We start from the raw sequence: 20,953 nt of genomic DNA, 5'->3' as shown, positions 1-20,953 counted from the left end.
AAACAAATGCTCTATCAGTAGCACAGTGATATGTTTGCACACTCGCACTGCTAAAGTCTAGGTTTTGATACCCATGGTGGGCAAAGCACAGATAGCCCATTGTGTAGCTTTGAGCTTATTTCTAAACAAACAATCAAAATTGAAAAAGTATAAAAGTTTTTATAAAAAGAAAAATTTATCTCTGTATTTTAAAATGTGGCCATATTTGCATTGTTATGACTTATTTGTTCTTTATTTTCAGTGCACATGAAATATTTTGAGAAAAAAAAATGTACAAAAACAGTTGTAAAATTCATGTGACTTGATTGAGTTCAAATGGAAATAAACAAACTTTGAGAATACAGAGGAACAATGCTGTTTATGATGTTCATAATGTTGAAAAATATACCTCAACAAATAACAGCAAATCTGGATTGATGCAATATGTTGCAAATCAAAGAAAGCTTTAAGCAATGCTATTAAAAATAATAATAATAATTCAACATCAGGCATGAGTGTAGTATTGGTGGTTGGGATAAAACACATGATCCTTCAGAGTCTGTGGCAAATATGGCATAATACTAATATGTGCTACAAATAGCCACAGTTGTTATCTCAGATTTGTTTGAAAACAGTTAATGGTAAACTAAATTAATTAAGATCATGTAAATTTTTAAAGATAATTTCTCCATCAGCCAAAGTAGAAGTAGTATTTTGCAGTGGTAGGGCAAGAAAACAAATTCCAGTAATTATTTCATAAAAGTGTATGAAATCAATATATTTCATAATTAAAATATTAAGTAACATTTATTCCATAAATGACTGTGGTTTTGTATTGTTATATTATTTATTCTATGTTGTAGGTATGTGCATGTTACACATAAAATATGGCTAAGAAAGCCATTAAGTTGATGTTATTTCAACATTAAGTTGTTTCTTGTTTTCTCAAAATTAGGTATATCCTGTTATCACCAGTGGATAACCTGCATAATATGACCTTGTTTAAGGATTTAATAAGTAATGTACTTCATTAGTTTTTCTGGTAATACCTACTGTTTGATACCTTCACTTTCTATTCTGAAAATAACTTGTCATGTGATACAATCACTTGAACTTTATAAATGAAAAAGGTGTTTAGGAATCTAAAGGAAGAGAGCAAGATAAGCACATAGGGCTAAGTCAATTTAAATGTACAAAACCTTGTGGCCCTATTTTGATTGAGCTCCTATTTTCCTGAATTGGTACCCAGGTTGTTTTTATGTTGAGTATTTTCAAGGATTGTTGATTTTGTTTATGACTTTTGGCCCAGTCTCTTTCTTTCTAGTAGTGTAGTGCCATTTAGTCTTCACACTCTGTTACTTCATAGTTTTATATCTCAACTGAATCTCCTGTTTATAAGTGAAGCTCTGTAGTTAATTTAGTTGCTATGAATAAACCACACCACTACAGCTACATTTGTGGTTTGTCATTAGCCATGTCATTATCTCTTTTCAATTCTAGGATTAAATGCCCTCAAGTTATTATCATTTCAGAAAATTTGTGGTCATCAACATTCTAAAAAAGTACTTAATTTTGAATATAATAATGTAAAAACCAAATATTCAAATTTCTCAAAGCCACATACAAAGTGTTATTATTGTAACTTCTAATTCAGCAAAATCATGTGCCAAACCTGTTGCTCTTTCCTTAATTTATACACTTTGGACAGGGGATTAATATCCTCAACAATGAAGATGTATAACAGATAGATCACAAACAATAACAAAAACTGTCTTACCCGAGTTTGTAAAAATAATATTATGAGCATAAAAAAAAACCCTTTAGAAGTATAGATGTTCTTTTTATCATTAGTTTTATCTATGTAATTATTTTCTTTATAAATAAAGTATATCTTAAGAAATTACAGAAGGAAATAATATTTCTAAAATTGTAGTACCTTGGCTGTCACATTTCAATCAAAAATAATTTGCAAAAATAAATATACTTGACAAAAATGTGAATTCTCTTTTGAAGTATTTAAGTTTTTGTCTTTCTTCCACTATTTTTTAATATGTGATCAAAAGTGATATTTATTTTTAATATTACTACATTAAAGAAATATTAGTGATACATTTTATTTTTTAAACTGTTAAAATACTGTGCCATAGGTTCGAAGAAATGTGTTTTACTAATAATGTTATGAAAATATTAAATTATTTTATAAAGAACTTTTATGTCATCTTAATATTAATGTGATCTTCCAATTTTTTGATATTTTGAAATATATTGATCCCTTAAAATTAAGTTGTATGCTATTCCTTTTTTACTTTTTGTGCATATGATACACAATATATTTAAACGTTTACTCTGCTTTGTATAAATGTTAGTTAGCAGTGCTCAAATGTTTCTTATTCTTTCATTCCTTTAACTCTCTATTATCATCCCTTTTTGCTGATGTCTTTCTTATTCTTTTTATCAATTTAACCAAATTTAAATTTGTAATACAATAGATCTCAATCCTCTTTGAAGTAAGTATTCTCCCTATAATTTCCCCTAGGCTATTGTATTCAATTCATATATACTTTAACTCAAACTATTTTTAATTAATGTGTTTTACCCATAATGCTTTGCTACTTTTCCTAACATTAACTTAGATCTAAAATTACCTCCACTTCATATTTACATTGTGTAAAAAAGACATTTGGCAGCTATCTTCTAATAACATGTTTTAGTAGTAAATTGGTTGATAATGCTGATAGCTTCAAAACCATGTTTAATCCATCTAACATTTTATACAAACACATTATATAATACTACATTTATCAGCTAACATGTTAATTCTGCAACATTGGATGGAGTTGTTGTTATAATATGAAAGAACTATGAGAAATACTGAAGTTTAATAGTAATTTGAAAGTACAGTGAATAAACATAAACTTTATTATCTATCATTAAGCATTGCTCATAAAAATTATGGGTTTTAAAATTTAACATAAGAAATTTAAATATAGATTCACATTCTTAACTCTGCCTGAACCCTTTATTCAATGAAAAAGTTACAAACTACTGAGTGAAAGCATACAGAAGAATATATACTCATATTTCAACCGTATTATATTTGACATGTGTAGCACCAATGATAAATTTTAAATTAGTACTTGTGCTTATAAAGCCATTGAAATAGGCAGATATATTCAAATATACTTTTTGTCTAATTAAAATACTAAATTAAATGATACAAGAATATCCGTATTGTAAAATACTGAGTAATTTACATTATTTTAATTGATGTTTATGTGTTATTTTCAGGTAAAACTGATATCTCAACAAGTATCACACAGTTAAACCTGATAATAACAGAGGATTACGAGTCGAACGCCTTAACACGCTTGGCCATGTCAGGCACAAGACGAATAAAAGAAAATTTGGAGATGTTCTCTTAGAAACAAATTATGAAGATGTATTAAATTATAAAATGTATAAATATTGTACTGAACATGAGAACTGGAAACACTAATTCTTATACGTAAATATTTTATATTTCTGAGTGAACATGATTTCCATGTAACGTTTCAACATCTTCATAATATATGTGTTTCTGTTCACGTTGGAACGAAAGTAATGACTTTAATAACAAAAATCATTGCACAAGCACTGAATGCTGGCACAATATTGAAAACCAACTGGTTTCAAAATTCTAATTAAAACAAGTTAAGTGCAGATGGTGCGTTTTATATTACACTATTCTCAGTTTGTCCATTGTGATTCAATACTAGAGGCGTGTCGGAAACATCATTTCAATTTTATCTTTTGTCTCCTACATGTCAGAGCCAAAAATATTTTATTCAATAAGATAGCTTATCAGTTTGGCTGGAGGGTGACAGACAAAAGTTTCTATGAAAATATCTATACAAATGGTATAAAACTTATTAAATATTGCAATCTAAATGCTGTAAATTACTAAAACATTGTACAAGCTCAAAATTATTGTAAAACAAGATAGCTGCATGTGTATTTCCTTTTACATATTCATCTAATTTCTACATTTTGACTACAAATTAGAGGTGTATAAAAGATAACCCTGAAGAGTTTTAGACACCCCTGATTTTCAGTAACATTGGACAAATTATTAGGAATCTGGAAAAAGAAAACATCTGCAGTTAACTTGTATTTCTAATAACCAAACCTGACATTATATACCTTAAAATTTACTTAGTTTTATGCTCCAATCTCTCCCAACTAATACATTCTGACTTTTGATATCCCTACGTATTACACTGTTGACGTGTAGAAATTCTATTCCCTGAAGAACCTACATGAGATATAAATTTATTTCAAAGATAAATATTTTTAAATATCACTATAATTTTAATTCAGTGTGCTTGTTGTTTTCAATACTTTAAATATATATATTGTTATTTGAAGACAACAATACAAACATCAAGTGGAACAAGAAATATTAAAGCTTGTTTAAAATTATAACTAGCAGAATTACCAAGCTTTCATTGGGTTGATATATTAGTTGTTTTACCATATGCTGCCAAGATGAAAAAGTTCTTACTGACACTGGAGCACCTAACATAAAACTGGCTATGAGAAAAATCATTTCCGAATTAAGGTATTTTCTGTTATATCACCGACAATAAAAACCTTCATTAACCAGTGGAGATTCTAAATTGAAAAAAAAATCAAAAAGTAGTTTCCAGTTTTGTTATTTAGATGGTTTATTTCATGTATTTTCAGTACACAGAATAACAGCAATATTAAAACACACTTCTGTAGCTAAGTGACATGACATAAAAGCCATTGTTACAAAGGGCTGTTAGTAAATCACATTGGCTTTACTATACATTCAGTGTCGTTTTATAAATGAAAGTATCTTGCTATACTCAGGTTATTATATTGTTATATTCCAAGTGACAGACGTTAACTAACCATGTGTCATGGCACATGGTCACTCCTCGTTAGAAACGCATTGGTCATACATGACTGTCATTGCTGATGGCATGGTATGGGACAAAACTCATAATGAAATGGCATGGCCCTCAAAAAGGGCTCAGTCCATCCACCTCTACTGTACACTTATGTTATGGTGAAAATTCAGAAACCATTTTAGCATAAAAGTATAATTTTTGCTTTGACTTTTCTATATATTAAAATTTATTACATAGGGAACAACTTCTTTTCGATGTAGTTCTTTTGATAGTTTCCTTCTTTAAAAAGATCCACATATACACCTGCTCACAGGTGTTTGTCTGTCTGTCTGATTTGTATTTGTAATGCCACGAACCGCTCCTGTTCTATGGGGTTTTTGTTGCTTTGCCTCCTTAAATAGATGCACATATACGTGGACAAGTAATACTCAGGTGCATACCCTCAGGAGCATCTTGGTACAGGTGCAAAATGTTTGGTTTTTGGGTTCTTTCTTCTTGAAGCTATGACTGTCACATACACGCACAGACACATGCTTTTATTATTATTATATATAAGCAATGTTATTAATATAATAATGCTTGCATAACAGACATGGAAAAGGAACTGCAATAATTACTGAACAGATTTTAGATAAATTGTAATCATTAGACATCTGTTAGAAAACAAAATTACAAAAATCTCTATTCATAACAGTCAATATAACATACTTCTTTACAAACTGCTGGTATTTCATTTTCGAACAGGCGGGTTTTGGTGAGAACATTATTCAAAGAGCCAACTGCCAAATATTCCATTATTATCTAAACAAACAAAATTTAAAATTTCACTTACATTTTATTTTTTAATAAAATCTCTCATAAACAATGAGACAATATTTTTTCCTGACTTAAGATTCTGTCAGTAATCATATATCTAATACAAATACCAAAATAATTTTTCACGAGGTAAAAACTAGAGTAACTTTTGAAGAGTTAGATTTTTATTATCCAGAATATTGTCTCCCAATCATGTATTATTCAGAAACAAATTTTTTAAAAAGCAAACCTTGACACGTAATCCGAAGGTCACTGGTTCGAATTCCCGTCACACCAAACATGCTCGCCCTTTCAGCCAAGGGGGTGTTATAATGTGACGGTCATCCCCATTGTTCGTTGGTAAAATAGTAGTCCAAGAGTTGGCGATAGGTGGTGATGACAAACTGCCTTTCCTCTAGTCTTACACTGCTAAGTTAGGGACGGCTAGCGCAGATAACCCTCGTGTACCTTTGTACGAAATACAAAACAAACCAATAGAACGGTGGTAGGGTACTTGTAATACACGTAATAACGTTTTTACATATAGAGGGCAGCACTGAAGGAAACTAGTCCTTCATGTGAAAAGAAGTAACGTAGTAAATGGAAATACGTCATTGCAAGGAATAAAACATGTATACATTTGCAATTTGTATTAACTAACTCATTATGCTAATCAAATAAATAAACTGGTACTTTTCAGTTTGGGCTAGTACATTTCTTCTGCCTACTAACATGTTTACAACTCTGGTAATTTATTTTCTTCTACAGACGGAGGAAGTGAAATATTAACAAAGTTGGAAGTGTTATGCAAAAATTCTCAAAACATCTTGCTTGACATTTCAATAGCAAGTATATGACTCAGTTATAAGTTACTCAGACCTTGTTTCAAAATTCAATCTTAGTTTCTCGTTGTATAAAGGTATGTCAAAGAGAAAGAAAGAAATTTTGATGTAAAATTTACAAAATTAAGACTGATAGACGGTGTATCTCCACTCATCTCCAAAATCTAGGACACATTTTATAATTCTACGTTGTAACTTGTACCCTATGATCCTCTTTTTTAAAATAAAAAAAATGTGCATCGTGTTTTAAATATATATATTTTTATTTCATAATAATGTGTTTTGGTTTATGGCTCGAATATTTTATTGCTTTATATATACGAGGGCTGTTCAAAAAATATGGGGACTGTTTGAATTGCGCGGCTCCAGTTGGTTCCAGGGGAATCCGCTTGGTGTCGCTAGGTTCGCACAGATCAGCTGATTACGGCGCCATTTTCCGATTGCAGATATCTTCATTTGTGTATTAGCTACGCGGTTTTAAGTGAAGTGCGATTTTTTCGTTTGGCGGATTTCAGAATGAATGACCTGAAGGAGCAACGACTTGCTGTGAAATTTTGTGTTAAACCTGGAAAATCTGCGACTGAAACTTTTGCTATGCTTAACACGGCTTATGGTGATTTTGCTATGCAGCGTACGGCATGTTTCAAGTGGCATGAACGTTTTAAGGATGGTTGACAGTCCATTGAAGATGATGAGCGTCCTGGACGTCCTTCCACGTCAACTGACGACCCACACGTCGACAAAATCAACACTCTGATGCCGGCAAATCGACGTCTGACTGTCAGGGGAGCTTGTTGAAGAGTCTGGGATATCAGTTGGATCTTGTTACGAGATTTTGACCGAAAAATTGAAGATGCACTGCGTTGCTGCGAAATTCAGCCCTCAGAACTCGTGAGTTTTTGGCCAAACACTCGATCACTGTTCTTCCCCACCCCCCTACTCACCTGACCTTGCTCCTTACGATTTTTTCTTGTTCCCCAAACTCAAAAGACCCTTGAAAGGAAGAAGATTTGAGACGATTCCCGAGATTAAGGCAAATGCGACGAAGGAGCTGGAGGTTTGTTTGTTTTGTTTGTTTGGGAATTTCGCACAAAGCTACTCGAGGGCTATCTGTGCTAGCCGTCCCTAATTTAACAGTGTAAGACTAGAGGGAAGACAGCTAGTCATCACCACCCACCGCCAACTCTTGGGCTACTCTTTTACTAACGAATAGTGGGATTGACCAAAACATTATAACGCCCCCACGGCTGGGAGGGCGAGCATGTTTGGCGCGAGTCGGGCTCGAACCCGCAACCCTCAGATTACGAAGTGCACGCCTTAACGCGCTAGGCCATGCCGGGCCTTTAAATAAGTAAATCGTCGTCCGCGACAGGATTCGAACCTGCAGTCTTCTGATCCGAAGTCAGACGCCTTATCCATTAGGCCACGCGTGCTTTTCGAGTTGGAGGACATTACAAAAGAAGCGTACCAGGACTGTTTCAACAAGTGGAAACACCGTTAGGATAAGTATGTGCGTTGGGGAGGAGAGTACTTTGAAGGAGTCCCAGACCTGTAACTTCTAAATAAAGTACATTTTGTTTTATGACGTCAGTCCGCGTATTTTTTGAACAGCCCTCGTAAATACAGATATATTAATAACTTTTTGTAAATTTTCTATTTCGTAAGTCTTATTGCTTTATACCTGCACTTGGTCCCTTTCACATTACATCAAAAGCCATTTATCACAAGTGACTTGTCTGTTTTTTTTTTTTATATATCTTGTTAGGCGTAAAGCTACGCTATAAGTTATATATTGGCCTGGCATGGCGAAGCGCGTAAGGCGTGCGACTCGTAATCTGAGGGTCGCGGGTTCGCGCCCGCGTCGCGCTAAACATGCTCCCCTCCCAGCCGTGGGGGCGTTATAAAGTTACGGTCAATCCCCCTATTCGTTGGTAAAAGAGTAACCCAAGAGTTGGCGGTGGGTGGTGATGACTAGCTGCCTTCCCTCTGGTCTTACACTGCTAAATTAGGGACGGGTAGCACAGATAGCTTTCGAGTAGCTTTGTGCGAAATTCCAAAACAAACAAAATATAGACGTCCTACTATATATTTTAGCCATTAAAGCCTTTTACAAAGACATAAATGATGATGTACTTTTTGTATTAAATTTTCGGACATTACTTATTGGATGACCTGATGTATAAGACTAGTTAAAAATAGTTGTGATAAGGATATTAGTCTTAAAATTCAGTTTTCACGATGCTTTGTGAAATGAGTAGTTACCTAATTCTATGTTGTAAATGTGTAATCAGATATAAATAAATATATAGTTCAAAAATGAAATTTTTTCTTCATTTTTTGTTTTTAAAGAAAGGGGTTGATCATATTAATTTAAAAAAAAACACATCAGATGTAATATTTATCTTTTAAGTGAGACCCAACAGTTGACTCAATTTATGTGTTACCTACAATGATAATAAAAATTCAGTAACACAAATATCTCAATCGTAATATTGTAAATAATAGCTTTATAATTCTTAATGTTTCTCATCTATTCCCAATATTTTAAGCCTCTTAGTAGCAAAGTGGCATATCTGCGGACCCGCACCGCTTGAAACAATGTTTTGATACCCCTGGTAAGCAGAGCACAGATAGTCCACTCTGTAGCTTTGTGTCTAATTTTAAACAAACAAACAAATTGATATTTTAAACGGAGATAAACTGGCCTGAAGATAAAAACAGGGATTTGTGTGAATATTTTCCACTTCTTCAATATTGACTGCTTGTATAACATTAATACAGATGTTTGAATAGTAAGAAGTAATTTTGCTAGTATTCGGAGTTATAGTTTGCAATTGGAAGAAACAAACTAAACTGACATGTCTGTTTTTGTCACAAAATGAATTTTGTTATTCCATCTGAAATTATTTCTACATTTCGATTGATATTAAAACATACAACAATACTTCAACAAGAGTGCTTCAAGAAAACAAACCATGGATTTCATTTGTAAATTTGCTCCCCCCTAGTACAATGGTATGTCTAGGGATTTACAACATAAAAATTAGGGGGTCAATTCCCCTGGGTGGCTTCAGCAGATAGCACGATGTGGCTTTGCTGTAAGAAAACACACACAAACATTTGTATATTTTTAAAAAATACTTCTGAACAAATTTCATCTACTTAAGAATACTTTAAAAAGAACACAAAGCTATTAAAACTTTACACATGACAGTGAGTTGGTGTGCACTTACGGACGTTAATGTTTAAGCGAATAACATAAAAGTACACAATGAAGTTTACAGTAAGAACAGGTAATAAACCTTGACCTCGTTAATTGGCACCCATAACTTTCTGCAGATTAAAAAAAAGTACGCGAAATGAAAAGTGGAGTAGGATTATTTTCTGGAAGAAACGTTTTAACGTAAAGAAGAAGCGAAATGAAGCACGATACAGTTTGAATCCCATATTTGTGTCCAAGAAGGAATATGATACGGTATAAAACTCGCACAGAAAAACTACAAATAAACTAAAAAAAACTTCTTTCACAGATTCCAATTTCCAAAAGGGGAAAAAAGATCCGGAATTAGTTTAATGCTATCACTTCCTAGGCTATGGCCCTCCAGTGGATCAGCGGTATGTCTGCGGATTTATAACGCTAAAAACCGGCTTTCAATACCCGTGGTGGGCAGAACACAGATAGCACATTGTGTAGCTTTATGCTTAATTCAAAACAGCAACAATAACAACAATCTTAGGACATGAATATGAAGGTAGAATTCATTTCATGAGTTTTTTCTGAGTAGCGTTTTCACAGTTCCATCATTTACCTGTCTTTTTTTTTACGCCTCCTTATTCTATATTACATTCATAGTTCTGGCATGTGGATTCTGCTACAAAAACCAGTTTCGTTCTCTATAAACATCTTGATACTTTTCTGACAGGCATTTGTGGTTTATCTCTTTCTATTGTTCCATTAATGTATGTTTAGGGAGGGAAAATGGGAAAGTGATATGATGTATGGTATTTTAGCAAAGTGTTAACTCTGATCATAAAATTCGTTGGACCACAAATAAAGAAGATCCTGGACTGCACAGAATTCTCCAAGAAGCTCAGTAGGAAGGAAAAAAGAGCTTGGGGCAGCTTTGACACAGTAATTCAGGGCTTCTTAGGCAATCACAAGGCCAAAAATTATGTGGAACTGGTTGAAGTTCTGATGAAGAACTGCAGCCCATTTTGCCGTAGCTGGAAGTCCATATCCTTGACGTTCATCTTGATAAATTCAAGGAGAACATGGTAGCATAATCAGAGGAGCAAGACGAGTGCTTCCACCAAGATATACTGAACTTTGAACGCCGCTACCAAGGAGCGTATAACGAGAACATGATGGGAGTCTATATTTGGGGCCTGATATGTGAAAGTGATTTACATTACCGTCGCAAATCTCGAAAAATTACTCACTTCTAAACATTTTTGTATAACTTTTATATAAATATGTATAAATCTTAATTCATATGTAGTTTTATTCAGACCTTATGTAAATTAAAATGTGCAAATTTGCCCGTTTTTGCATAGAAAATAGGTTAATTTAATTTCTAAATTTCATTATCCAGGTCACAAAAGCAAAGTTTGAAGGGAATAATGGCCATTTTCTGTACTTTTACAACACAAGCAATTAAGAAGTAACACATACTATACAGGAACAAATTTTGTGTTACATAGTGTTATTAATTTTCTCATCTACCCAAACATATTACACGTTTTGTTTAATAATTTATCTTCCAATAGCGTACCTACCCAAACATATTACACGTTTTGTTTAATAATTTATCTTCCAATAGCGTACCTACCCAAACATATTACACCTTTTTCTAAAAAAAAAATATATAAATTAACATTCAATAGGAGTACCTATCCAAACATATTATACCTTCCGTATAAATTACCTGTTAATAGAGTTTCGTAAAACTATAAGTGAAATAATTGCAAAATGAGCATAATTTGTTTTTCAATAGCAGCATAAACCTTTACAACCAAGATCAATAACGAATATTAGATAAGTCTGGGAAATTAACTAGTAATATAAACTCATTACAAAATAAAATGATTTACTCAGAAATGGTCTGTTGGAGAAACAAACGTCTGCTCATTTAACCTACTCACTATAATTATATTTTGAGAATAGTTCATTTCATTTATTTTTGTAATCATTATAATAATTATAATCATTAATTTAAAAAAAGAATTAAAATTACTAACAACTATAAAGAAGGGTAAACCATTGGCATCTTTTCACAAATAGTTAGATATTCTACACTTTCTGAGATTAATGGAAACCTGGTCAAAGAAAATTCAGCTAATTGGTAAATTAGCTTAGTGCATGTTTTCTTATTGCAAAACAACATCGGACTATTTGCTGTGTCTCTGGTTTTAGCGTTGTAAATCCATAGACTAACCGCTGTTCCAGCGGGAGAGAAATTAGCTTAGACCACACCAAAATGGTTTTGTCCTGTCTAAGGCTGATCTTAGATCGAGCTCGCGATGTAAAAGTCCAAAACTGAGATCTCGAAAACTACCGCAAAGAACATTAACAATAATAACAGGGTAATATTTTTATAACTATGCAGTATATTTATAGCTGAACAACACATGAAACAATTGAATTTTCTGCAAAACGTTTAAGATAATACAAATTGCAAACAGGAAGTAGTAAGCTTCAAATATAAAACAATCAGCAAACAAACTTGTTTTTTTAAGTTTGTGTGTTTTCCAATAGCAAAGCCACATCGATATGAATGAGGAGGATAAATATCCATTTTACATAAAGTTCTTCCCTTTTTTCAATTTGTTTGTACTTTTGTGTTAACAAACATAATAAAGAATGTTCACTGTGGTAAACGAAATATAAATTTGATATAAGTAAAAGGTTTTTTTTCTTCCAGATTAATAGAATATCATCAGAGTATCGTTTTTAGAATTAATTTTTTTTCTTTTGGCAACTTTTTCTAAAATAACAACTTTATTCATTCTGAGAACTAAGATTAACCATTAAATAGTTTGAATTTCAGTATTATGCAAAATGTTTTTGCAAACAATTGTACATAATTTTTCATATGAAGTCACCTGTTTTTGAAATATTGACATCAGATATCCTGGACTAACACGATCCTTGAGACCTTGCGTAACTTTGTGAATTATGTGCTCGGACTCCGAATCCGAGAATCGATGGTTTGCCTTCCATTACTTCAAAAATGCGTTCCAGTTTTTAGGGCCATGGGTTCACTATAAGAGCGACGATCAAATCCATATATTTTGTCAGTCAAAAGTAAGCCAAGAATTGGTGGTTGATCCTGTCGATTAGCTACCAGCTCAAAATTAGGGACAGCTTTGCATAGATAACCTTTTGTGTAACTCTGTGCCAAACTTCTGTAACAAACCACAACTAAAGAGAAAGGGAAGACAAGCACTTCAGTTTTTTTTACACTAAAAATACCTCAGATTAATTCCACCAATCATCTTAAACTAATTAAAGTTCTCAGTGGAACAGATACAGTCAAATCAGTTATGGCTAAAGAAAAAGCCCAATTCGTCATCTCAGGGCTGAGAGAAAATCCGCCAGAAGTCGATATATTACATGCAGTATCTTAATATCAGATGAAGACTATTTAATTGTGTCGCTTAAGATTACAGTCAGTCTTTATGTACTGTGATTTATAAAATATATGGAATGCAAATATGTAAGGTTTGTTAATATAATCTAGTAATATATCGATAGTCTCAAAATTAGATGGAAAATCTAAATATTGTCAGTTTAATGTTACAATGTTGTTTTTGTTTAGTCGAGATTTAACATATGATTTCTGTAAAATACTCCTGTTAATTAAACAAATAAGATAACGATAACCAACCATAACTAAATATGTTGTTAAACAATGATCGCAAAAACTAAAGAAACGTTTAGAAATGTCAGATGTGCCAATGCTCTATGTGGGAAGGAAGCTAATTATCACCACCTACCGCTAAATTAAGGATGGCTAGCGCAAATGGCCCTGATATAGTTTTGCACAAAATTAAAAAAAACAACAACTAAGGTTTGTTGTTACCAAAGTATAAAGTTGCAGATATTTTGAACAACCTTTTCTTAAAGGTTAAAAGATACTGAAAAATTTAATTTTGGAATTACAAATAGTGTCCTTAAAATGCTTGAAAAAATAAAGCTGAACATATTTAATGTGAAGTATAACTTCATTAATTGTTATAAGCTGAAACACATTGGTAGTACTTACACCAGTGATGCACAAAGTCCGGCCCGCGGGCCAAATCCGGACCTCGCCGAGTCGCCGAGTGGCCCGCGATGTCCAACGGGAAAGTCAAACATAGAGAGTTCGTGCCTGCTCGAAGATTAAGCGCTATAGAAGAATATACATTAGATTAGATACTAGATGGTTCATTATATTTGTGTCGAGCAATGAAGAAAATTTAATAAGCAAATCTCGCTAATACATAGGCATTTAATCATTGGCGCAATAACGTAATATTTCCGTAATTACGAAATCTCACGCGTTCCAGTTGTTCTTCGAGATTTACTTAGGAGCCCTATTTTTATATTATTTCGTAACGAAAATGGCAGCTAATCGTAAAAGAAAAGTTGACGACGAAAACCGGCAGTTTCATGATGATTGGACTGCGCAATACTGGTTTGTTCAACAATAGAAGAACTTGATTTGTTTGTTGTGTCATTCGACAGTAGCAGTGGCGAAGGTATCCAATATAAAGCGTCATTATGAGTCGAAGCACAAAGATTTCCACAACGTTGTCGGTGATGAACGAATAGCTCAAATTGAATCTCTGCGGCGATCGCTGAATCACCAGCAGAACGTTTTCTCAAAACAGTCAGCAGATTTAGGTGCAGCATGTGAAGTCAGTTACGATATTTCGTTGGTGATAGCGAAATCTGGCCGACCGTTCACTGATGGTGATTTTGTCAAGCAATGTATGATTACTGCATCGGAAAAGTTGTGTCCGGAAGCAGTTCGCAAGTTACAGACAGTGGCTTTGAATCGTATGACAGTTCAACGAAGAATTTCACACCTCTCAGCAGACGTGACAAAGCTTACAAATAAAGCAGCCAACTTTGTCTACTTCTCTTTGGCAGCAGATGAGTCGACTGACATCAGTTCAACAGCACAGCTACTAATTTTTGTTCGTGGTGTGTCGTCATCGTTTGATATCACAGAGGAACTGATTGGCATGGATTCTATGAAGGGTCAGACAACTGCTCTATTCGAGGAGACAGTACGACTGTGTAGTAGTGTTTCATTGGATTTCACGAAACTGGTAAGTGTGACAACTGATGGAGCACCAGCCATGACCGGAGAAAGTAGCAGGCTGGTAGCACTGTTGATGAAGCATCGAGGAAAGCAGAACAGATAGTTGGTGAAGTTGCACTGCATTATTCACCAACAGAACCTGTGCAGTAAAGAACTTGGTTTTCAGGCACTGATGGCATTAATGACGAAAACCATTAATTTCATCAAATCACGAGAACTCAATCACCGTCAGTTTCGAACTCTTCTTGAAGAAATTGATTCAGACTATGGTGACCTTGTGTATCACTGTGAAATATGCTGGCTGAGTCGAGGGAAGATGCTCAGAAGATTCTGGGAGTTGATTGATGAGGTGATAGAATTCCTCAGAAGCAAGAACAAAGATACAGAAGTGATTTTCATGACTGATCCAGCATGGCAAGCTAATTTGACCTTTCTGGTCGACATGACACAACACTTGAATGATCTGAATTTGAAGTTGCAAGGCAAAAATCAGCTTGTCTGTCCGTTTGAAAATCACGTCTCAGCTTTCAGGACAAAGTTGGAGTTGTTCCGGCAGCAAGCAGCATCAGGCAACTTCGTGCACTTTCCCACTTTTCAGTCACAGCTACAGAAGAATCAGGACATTGACACACAAGTTTATGTTGGGAAGCTAAATACTGTGGTTCAATCCTTCAACTCACGGTTTCATGACTTTGACCATTGCAGATTGTTGATGAAACTTTTTGCTGATCCATTCAGTGTGTCAGTGGATGACTTGTCAGCAGAATATCAGCTCGGACTTACTGATCTCCAGGCATCTGATGAACTGCGTGCTATTTACCGAGAAAATAGTTTGCTTGACTTCTACAAAACGTTGCCTGATACATTTGCTAATCTGAAAGAGAACGCACTTGTCCACACCAGAATGTTTAGCAGCACGTACTGCTGCGAACAGGCTTTCTCGCATATGAAACTGAACAAAAACAACACTCGCAACCATCTGACTGATGATCATCTGGAAGCAGTCTTGCGTCTTTCAACGTCAAACATGAAGCCGGACATTTCTAAGCTCGTAGATGACATGCAGCACCATCCATCGCACTGACTTTGTGACAGTTGAATTATCATAACATTTCTTAGAATAATATGCAAACTCTTTAATGTAGTCGTTATTTGTGTGTTCTTAAATGTGATGTCCATCTTGTGTGAAACAACTGTGAGATGATTTTAGTCTTCACTTTTTGTGGCCCCCAACGGTTACGAGAATTCTGTTTGTGGCCCCTGACTCAAAAAGTTTGTGCACCACTGCTATAGATAAATACTGATGTTGGAGCTGGGCGGCACTTTCCACCCCAATAATAAATTTGGTGAACCCGAATATCATTGTTCCCCTCTCCCACCACCAAGTATTTTGTTGACAACAATTTGCATTTAGTTTCTCTCTATGATGTCGACTGACTTTACCAGTCAGAATGGTTTTTGTTTGCTTCTTTTTTACAGCAAATTTCAAACATTACTCTGTTTGCTTATCAGTGTGGCGTGTTTATTGATTATTACCTGAAATATTTTTATTATGAGCATGATTTACGATTTTGTTCTACACAATAAACATTTTAATTCCTACTATATATGTATAAAGTACTTACTAAGTGCTGTTTGAAATCGTTCAATAATATTTCTAAGCCTTTTTATTCACTGTCACGACTGCCCCTCCCATGATGTTAGCAGATTCCAACATGTCTGATAAATATAAATAACAAAATCAAATTAGAACAGTTTTGAAGCATGTGAAGAGATAATTTTTTTTTAAACTAGCAAGATTTCTTTTATCACAACTTTAATTTCAGGTGTTAATTTCTGAAGTTTTATATATTAATAGAATGATTTGTATGTTCATTGGTTGACTATGACACAGTGAGAAGGAATGTTGACCAATATTCCCATATGTTCATATTCTGAACTTTCAAAATGACACTTAAGTTTTTCCTGCACAAGAGGCCGAACATATATGATTTCTAACGCAAAGCTACGCATTAGACAATTCGCGCTCTGTATGCCACTGAGAATCGAATCCCATACTTTAGGTTGTAAGACCATAAAATTGTCACTGATCCTCTGGAGTTCGTGAATAAAAAATAAATATGTATTTAACACTGAGTGATTATAAGGGGGTCCATGCTGTAGAAAAAATTCTTTACTATAAGGGCAGATTCCAAGATAACCTTCAGGTCGACGTGAAGCTAATGGTGGTTAATACTTCTTTTAATAGGCGTCTTTTTAGGTAAAACCGTGTGACTAGATAATTATTTTCATTGTGTATTTTAGATGGCAGTTCTGATTTAGCACATTTTAAATAAAGGAGCTTCTGCTATAAGTGGAATAAATATTATAGGTTCAGTATTAAGTAGAAGTACCCAATAGCACAGCAGTTTGTCTGTGGACTCACACCGCAAGAAACTGAGTTTTGATACCTGTAGTGGACAGAGCACAGATAGTCCATTGTGTAACTTTATGCATAATTCAAAACATATACGTTTAGGACTCAGAGTTTCCCAACCTTTTGGCACTCGCGACCCCTTACCTAAAAGTTTGAAACCCATGTGATCCCCTACTTAGGGCTTACTATCAGCAGCTTAATTTTTCTTTTATTTTCTGTGAAGGAGAGGGAAAGAAACATCTAAAAAATATTTAAAAATTCTGTAATTATTTATTAGCAAATTGAATCACATTGGTCCAACCTGAATTCACAAAAATAACATATATTTCTTAAAATAATATTAACATAGGTTTGAACAGCTATCCAACCCAGCTAGTGAGATGCCTGATGCTGCATTTCAGCAGCAAGCTTTGAAATTTGTGGCCGAGCGTTTGTTAGAGCCAATCTCATGTCATCTCCAACATCCAATCTGTTCCTATTCTTTGTTTTTATATTGACAAGAGTAGAAAATTTTGCCTCACACAAGTAGGTAGAAGCAAATGGAACAAGGACACGTAAAGCTATCATGCTGACTTTGGAGTATGACTGATACATAGCGCACCAGAACTAAGTCACGGATTTCACCTTGAAGAGATCACGAGCTGAAGAGTCGTTCCTTAGATTCAGAAATTCATCTTGGATATCATCTGGGATGCTGAATACATCAAGTTCAGTACAAAATGGGTTCCTTACCAGGGCCTCCTGTTCCTGTGATAGCTCAGGGAAGTAACGCTCGACTTCCTTTTCTAGAGACTGAAGATGTTCGGTAATCTCATCCTTGAGGAACTGATCCAGTTGAATCTGAGACTCATCCGTCACTCCACAAAGTTTTTCAAACATAGCGATGTTTCCAAGATTGGTTTTCCGACGCCATTTCTGCAGTTTGGAAACAATGGCCCGAAGTCTATCTTGAAAAAGGAGAACATGTGTTTCCCTTCCTTGAAGCTTCAAATTGAGCTTGTTCAGCTGGTCAAAAATGTTGGCTAGGTACGCAACCCTTTTATTCCATGCTTCATCTTCGAAGTGAGCTACAAGATCTTTCCTTTCTTGAGTCTCCATGAATAGCTTTATTTCATCTTTCATTTCAAAGACACGATTAATAACGTTTCCTATCGACAACCAATGTACTGCTGTGTAGAAGAGAAGGACTTCGTGGTCAGCATTCATGTCTTTGCATAGTTCTTTGAATAGGCGAGTGTTGAGTGCTTGAGTCTTCACATAATTTACAATTTTGATTACAAATTCAAGCACTTCCTGCAGAGAGGCAGGGAGAGTCTTACTGGAGAGAGCATATCGGTGAATCATGCTGTAGATGCCCTTTGCTTGAGGTGCTAGCTTCTTCACTCTCGACTGGAATTCTGATTTCGATCCCAGCATAGCCGGTGCTCCATCCGTACAAACCCCACACACGTTTTTCCATTGAAGATCTTCGTCTTAAAAAAAAGTTGAAACTTTTTCCATGACATCATCAGCTTTTGTTGTGGTTTCAAGTGCACTGCAGAATAAGAATTCGTCTTTGATGTCACCTAAATTAATGTATCTCACGAAGACAAGCAACTGAGAACATGAACTTACATCTGTTGACTCGTCGAGCTGAAAGGAGAACAAATGGGAACCCTTGATTTCAGTCAAAACCTGTTCCTTCACATCCATAGACATTTTAGAAATGCGCCTCTGTACAGTATTATTTGACAGGGATACTTGCTGCATCTTCTTTGCACTGGCTTCTCCAAGAATAAGATTTACTGCTTTCAGGGTTTAAGAAGTGTTTCTCCAATCGTGTGAGGCTTTTTTTGTTTAGCAATTTCGAATGCAATCTCATATGAAGCTTCCATTACGGCTGCACTCTGCTACTGAAACGACCCACTTCTATCGATTCTTTGGCTTTTAAGACACCGTTCATGCCGTTTGAAGAAATCCAAACTCTTCTTTGCGTGTTCTGGATGTTTCGTCTCGAGATGACGCTTGAGTTTTGATGGTTTCATTGACTCTGCACTCAGGACAGCATGGCACAAAACACACTGTGGTTTCTCGATGCCGTCGTTGGCGAGCACAGTGGTAAAGCCAATGTTGAGGTAGCATTCTGAGTATCTGCGCCGTTTAGCCATGGACACAACTCACCTCTACTGCTTACTTATCTCCTTGTTAAAATAAAATAAAAATATTGAATAATGAACGCTTTGGCAACTGTTGATCTTACACTGACTACTTTGGGGGGTGCAGGTAGAGTAATGATGGGGTAAGTATTGGGAGGGAAGGGAGCGTGGCCAGTCGCGCGATTCGTCATCCACCAATCAGCAACGGACATGTGACTCACGTGTCAACAGCGAGCACACACACACTTAATCACAGATAAACAGACACACAAGCATACGTACATGCGCGTGCACTCACATACTCGCTACACACTAGTACACACATACATAAGTTGCAGACACATACACATTCACACAGGCACATTCACTCACAGGCACGCGTACATACACCCATAATATCACCTAATGACATTGAACTAACGTAGCACACGTTTTGCTTTGCACCGAAACAAAAAAAAAAAAAAATGTAAGAGCATGAAAATGTAATTGATGAAATAAAATTAATGTTATCCCAAGCTACTTCTAACAAGGCTACGCGACTCCTCTGCCAAGGCTTCGCGACCCCTTGGGGGTCGCGACCCACCGGTTGAGAACCCCTGGTTTAGGTATTAAGCTCTGTATTAAAACTATAAGAAGCTATCGATTAGACTGAACAGGTCGGGTTTTTTCAATGTACAAACAAACGAGTTGTTGGTTTTGCTCTTTAGACAATGGCTTGACGGACATCATGCATCTGGGACAAAGTGGCATTATGACGGCTTAAAACCGACTGTTAAATACCGCTATTCCTTTAAATACATTTTTATGTTTCAATTCACATCATGGGAGTTTTATAACAAAAAGTTTGCTATTTCAATATGTTCATTTTTTATTATGTACTGTTAATTTTGAAGAAATGTTTGTTGTAACTTGTAGAGACTCCGATTTATAGAAAATTGATATCAGATTAATTTTATTCAATGCAATGAACATACGAGGTCTGTTCACAAAATACGCTGACTGACGTCATAAAACAAAATGTACCTTATTTAGAAGTTACAGGTCTGAGACCCCTTCAAAGTACTCTCCTCCCCAACGCACACACTTATCCCAACGGTGTTTCCACTTGTTGAAACAGTCCTGGTACGCTTTTTTTGTAATGTCCTCCAGCTTCTTCATCGCATTTGCCTTAATCTCAGGAATCGTCTCAAATCTTCTTCCTTTCAAGGGTCTTTTGAGTTTGGGGAACAAGAAAAAAACCGCAAGGAGCAAGGTCAGGTGAGTAGGGGGGTGGAGAAGAACAGTGATCGAGTGTTTGGCCATAAACTCACGAATCCTGAGGGCCGAATTTCGCAGCAACGCGGTGCATCTTCAAATTTTCGGTCAAAAGATCGAACTGATATCTCGTAACAAGATCCAACTGATATCCCACACTCTTCAACAAGCTCACTGACATTCAGACGTCGATTTGCCCGCACCAGGGTGTTGATTTTGTCGACGTGTGGGTCGTCAGTTGACGTGGAAGGACGTCCAGGACGCTCATCATCTTCAATGGACTGTCGACCATGCTTAAAACGTTCATGCC

General features: G+C 35.2%; 1 non-coding gene across 1 annotated transcript; it reads right to left on the bottom strand.

The window, feature by feature from the left end:
- Positions 1-7,889: 7,889 nt before the first annotated feature.
- On the bottom strand, positions 7,890-7,962 carry TRNAR-UCG (transfer RNA arginine (anticodon UCG)). Its single transcript has one exon. It is a non-coding gene; the product is annotated as a tRNA-Arg (tRNA).
- Positions 7,963-20,953: the final 12,991 nt, after the last annotated feature.

Source organism: Tachypleus tridentatus, chromosome 8 (genome assembly GCF_004210375.1).
Source record: "Tachypleus tridentatus isolate NWPU-2018 chromosome 8, ASM421037v1, whole genome shotgun sequence".
NCBI lineage: Eukaryota > Metazoa > Arthropoda > Merostomata > Xiphosura > Limulidae > Tachypleus > Tachypleus tridentatus.
Note: the sequence above shows the minus strand (reverse complement) of the source record. Positions and strands in the feature narration are given on the sequence as shown.